The sequence below is a fragment of the Rhinopithecus roxellana genome, chromosome 1 (genome assembly GCF_007565055.1).
Source record: "Rhinopithecus roxellana isolate Shanxi Qingling chromosome 1, ASM756505v1, whole genome shotgun sequence".
Lineage (NCBI taxonomy): Eukaryota > Metazoa > Chordata > Mammalia > Primates > Cercopithecidae > Rhinopithecus > Rhinopithecus roxellana.
Window position 1 is genome coordinate 75,655,683 of NC_044549.1, and position 4,726 is coordinate 75,660,408.

The window sequence follows — 4,726 nt, forward strand, 5'->3', positions numbered from 1 at the left end:
CTCCGGCCTTGGCAACAGAACAACACTCTGTCTCAAAAAAAAAAAAAAAAAAAGGAAAGAAAAGAAAAACAAAGCACAAAACTAAAACCAAACCACATAGTGATTTTATCAAATTCACAGCATGGCCTGAGTTTCATCCTCCCTCTTCTTACATAGCCTCACTCATCTTGTTTCTTCCTCCATAAAGTGTGGAATGTGATGCTACATCTATGACCAATAATATTATTAATAACAAATACATTCAAGTATCATGGATCAAAAAATATACCACCAATCCTGTTGCATGTGCCCAACATAGGGCCCAACATAGGTTGACAGGGTGGTCCTCCCTGCAGCCCTATGAGGCTAACTTCATCACCCCTGTTTACAGATGGAGCTTTGAGAGAACCACAACAGTTCCTGCCTCCTCTGCATTCCAGGCTTTCTTTGAGACCCTAGTGTGATAACAACAATGTGAAAATCAATGCAAGTACCCAGGAGACAAGGCCCAGGGACCACAGCCATGAACAGAACACATGTATGTGACTTCAAGGGGTTTCTCCTAGGAACCAGGACGAGTGGGATTAAAGCTGAGTTAACACCTGGCCTGAGTCTGTGGGCTTTTCTGGGTCAGCCCCTCCTACTACAGCAGAGAAAATGTGGTTTTGTAGCCTTGCTGGGAACAGTAGGGTGCAAGCCCTCAGTGTGGCTTCAGGGTCTTTCCCTCAAAGCAGGCATTAAAGTTGACCAAGCTTAACCACCTGGAGCAGAACATGGGGTTGAAGGAGCACCGATGCCAGGAGTGCTCCTAACAGCTCCTCTCCCAGCTCAGGCTCACCACCAGAGTCCCTGGGAGACAGCCAGTATGTGCTAGAAACAGCTCACTCTTCACGAGACAATGAATCCACTGTTGACCAGCCAGGGCTTTGATTAATATTTGCAAAAGAACGAAGTGGAAAATTCCACCTGTGTGGGTGGAAGCTGGACCCGCGGGACATGTCAACAACCCTGATGGCCTTGTTCTCCCAGGGATGGATCAGGCAAAGAAGCAAAGGTCTGAATAACAATGACAGAATCTGGGATTACCGTGATTCTTGGGTCCTAGGGAATTTTCCTTTTTTTTTTTTTTTTTTTTTTTTTTTTTGGTTCTGCCTCTCTTGCCCCTAAATTTACACAGCACTCTTAAATCCTTCAATTTGCTTTCCTATTTGCTGTTTCTTCTGCGTTTCCTAACAGCCCTGCTGGGGAGGCAGAACTGATGTCAGTCCCATGTTACAGATGGAGAAACTGAGGTTCCAAAAGACCAAGAGCCTCACTCAAGGCCAACAGATGGTGAATGAGTCACAGAACCAGGTAGTCTGGAAGCCAGGCATCTCACTACACCATGGCTGCACAGAGCCTGTGCCTAGGGTCTGGGTCAGGGCCATGGGTACTTGACCCAGTGATCTTCCAGGCTCTGGCAGAGGCCCTGACCTTTGCTCTGCCTGTGAAGCAAGAGGAGGAAGTTCAAACCAGCTCCCCTGGGTGGGCAGTCACAGGCACTGGCCTTGGAGGAAGGTAGGTGTTAATTTATTCATCCATTCAAGCATTTAATGAGCACCTAGAAAGCCCCCCTGCACAGGAAGGCACACTGCCTGATCGCTCTTTCAGAAACCCAGACCTAGCAGAATTTATGACGGAGGGAGGTCAGAAAATCTCCAAAGGTCGCTTCTCTCATAGACTCAAATCACTTCATCGCTCCTATCACCACCCCATTTTACAGAAAAGGAAACTACTCAGAAGTGACTTGCCAGAGCCTCTAGTTCAAAAAGCCACAAAGTTATCCGGCTTAGGCACCCAAAAAAATTGTGTCCCTTCCAGCAGGCCACCTGGGACCTCTCATGCAGGACCACTTGAGGCATGGCCTTCTGAGCCAGCAGGGCAGGGGGGAGGGGAACCCCCCCAGGGGAAAGACAGACACACCCTGTTTGCCCACCTCAACCTCCAGTTGTGGCTGCAGGGCCTGTCACACCCTCTCCTCCACTCCACAGCCCCAACTATGGAACTGAACCAGGTTTCACCCCATCCCTAAGCCCCAGGGGGCCAGGGTAGTGTCATCCTGAAACCAGGACAGCAGGAAAGCCACTTGGGCTGTGTCTTGGGTCTGTCTGGCAGCCCCTCCCTGAGTATTCCTCCTCCTTACTCACAGCTCAGCCACCTCCAGACCACCCTCACCTGACACTTCTTCCCCTGGAGAAAGAACCTCGGCCCTTCTCTTTTCACAAAACCACCTCCCCTTTCCTCTTGCCAAGGCTACCTGTGACTGCCACCAACCAGCCTCAGTGCCCTTGATCTCTCTGCCCCATCTGACCCCATGAGCTCCTCCCTCACTACTGGGTGTTCCTGCTGCAGCCCCTCCTAGACCTCCCCACCTTCTCCCGCAAGCCCTCCTCCGGAGGGCTCTATCCTCCTCTCCTCTCCACTGCCCCCTGAGAAAGTCTGACTCATGAACCCTGTCTCCAGGCCTAACCTCTGCACCCCTGGTTGTCTCAAAGCCCGTGTGCCAAACAACACCAAGCTCACCACACCAGGGCCTGCCCTGGCACACAGCTGAAAAGCCAGCACAGCCCAGAGCCTGGCCCACAGTACAGAATCAGATACGGAATGAACGCATGTTAGTGAATGGTTGCCTGCTCCTTCGTCTCAGAGGGACGAGCCCTCTACTTGCCCTGCAGAGCCACCCAGGTGGCCTTTCTAAAACTGAAAATTGATGACCATCTAAGCCTGTACCATTATTCCTCAGCACCATGGGACAAAGTTCACAATCTTTTTTTTTTTTTTTTTTTTCTGAGAGGGAGTCTCGCTCTGTGGCCCAGGCTAGAGTGCAGTGGCCGGATCTCAGCTCACTGCAAGCTCCGCCTCCCGGGTTTACGCCATTCTCCTGCCTCAGCCTCCCGAGTAGCTGGGACTACAGGCGCCTGCCACCTCGCCCGGCTAGTTTTTTTGTATTTTTTAGTAGAGACGGGGTTTCACCGGGTTAGCCAGGATGGTCTGGATCTCCTGACCTCGTGATCCGCCCCTCTCGGCCTCCCAAAGTGCTGGGATTACAGGCTTGAGCCACCGCGCCCGGCCAAAGTTCACATTCTTGAGCTTGCAGACCAGGCTGTTTTCAGCTGGGCTTCCGCAGCAGGGCGGGCACTTGTGTCCTTGAAAATACTTCTCACTGCACTCATCCTCACTCCAGGAGTACCCATCAGCCAGCACCCATGTGTCGTGCACCTTTGCACCTAGCACGTATCTGCTGAACAGGAAGATGACTATTAGAGCTGAAAATGTTCTCAGGGGCCACAGGGCCCAAAGCAACTCAGAGAAGTGGAATGAGGGGCTCAGGGTGGCCCAGCCCCAGGCAGGGGTGCGGCCACAACCTCAACTGAGTTCCTTGGTCAGGAACCGGAGCAATTCTCTGAAAATGCTACCTGCAACTCCACACGTATGCATGCCAGAGCCCAAACCTCTGGCTGACCCCCAGTCCATGCAAGCCCTAACCAAACTGGCAAGTGGGCCAGGCCTGGCACACAAGTAGGGCCTCAGCTAAAATAGCTGCTTGACTCAGTACTACCTCTCACCAGCTGACAACACATCCCTAAGTTCCATACCCCTCTCTAGGACTCCGTCTTTTCATTTGTAGAATGGAGCTAATTCTGCCTACAAGTTTAAATGGCCCTGAGTTGGTCACCACAACCCTGTCGTTTGCAAACCGAGGGGGCTGAAGCAGCAGTTCCAGCCTCTGTGGCTCCACTGTTAGCCCAGCTGATCTTTGTGAACTTTCCCCCAAACCACTGTGTCTCAAAGGATGGTCCTTGGGCCACCCACCCACGAATTACGGGGGCGTGGGTGGAGGCTCGTTAAATGCAGATCCCGGGCCTGATCCGGACCTGCCGTCTGGATCTCATTTTAGGCGGCGCTCAAAGATCCCAGCCCAGGGAAATTTGAGAAGCGCAGCTCCAAATCGCCAGTGCTGACGGCTTCCGCTTTGGGAGCCCCAGGTGCTGCTGTCCGAACTCACTTGGTGGAAACAGACATTTACCAGAAAGCCTGGGGTCGGGCAGTGGGCACTCCTACCGCTCTAACACTGCGTAGCTGAAAGAACTCGCTCCCTCAAAGGAGTCAGTGAGATTCAGCAGTCAGTGAGATTCAGCAGTCCGCGTTACACCCATTTCGCTTCGCGGGGCGGGGCGATTGTGTAAAGCGGGCCCGGTTCTCGGCGTCCAGCCCGGCCCCAAACCTCCGGCCCCCAGGCCTCTCCGGGCTCCCAGCCCGGCGGCGCTGCTGCGGGGTGGTCGGGGCGCGTCCGCGGCTACTCACCCGGGACGACTCGGCCGAGGGCCCGACAGTCGGGGCCAGCGCGGGAGGAGCGGGTGGCCGCGGCCCGGCCCCTGTCCCGCGGCACTTAAACTGGCGGCGCCGGGGCCCCGCGCGCTCTCCGTGTCCGGAAGGGGCACGCAGCCGTTCCGACCAGGTCGGCCCCAGGGCAGCGAGGCTAGCTGGGCTCCGGCGTAGGGGCGCGCAGCCCGAGGGCGGGTGCAGCAGGGGCACCTGGCTTACTGCACGCACGTGTGCGCGGGGGCCGGCGCGCGCCGCGGCTGCCGGTGCTCCGCCTGCGCTCGGACTCTGCCCATTCTTCCGAGTCCCGGCAGGCGAGGGCGCTGCGACCTGCCCCAGCCTGGGAGGGGGCCAGCGGGCCCGCCCTCTGTCCGGGTGGCGGGAC

General features: G+C 55.3%; 1 protein-coding gene across 2 annotated transcripts in view; it reads right to left on the reverse strand.

Moving 5' to 3' along the window:
* The window catches only part of CHDH (choline dehydrogenase), a 34,601-nt gene extending 29,941 nt beyond the window's left edge, over positions 1-4,660 (reverse strand). Inside the window, exon 1 of one of the 2 annotated variants that reach the window (XM_010376186.2) lies at positions 4,324-4,660. The gene's annotated coding sequence lies outside the window, so the exon portion shown is untranslated. The remainder of the gene's footprint in view (positions 1-4,323) is intronic. The other variant, XM_010376187.2, reaches the window with a different exon arrangement.
* Between the last annotated feature and the right edge of the window lie 66 nt (positions 4,661-4,726).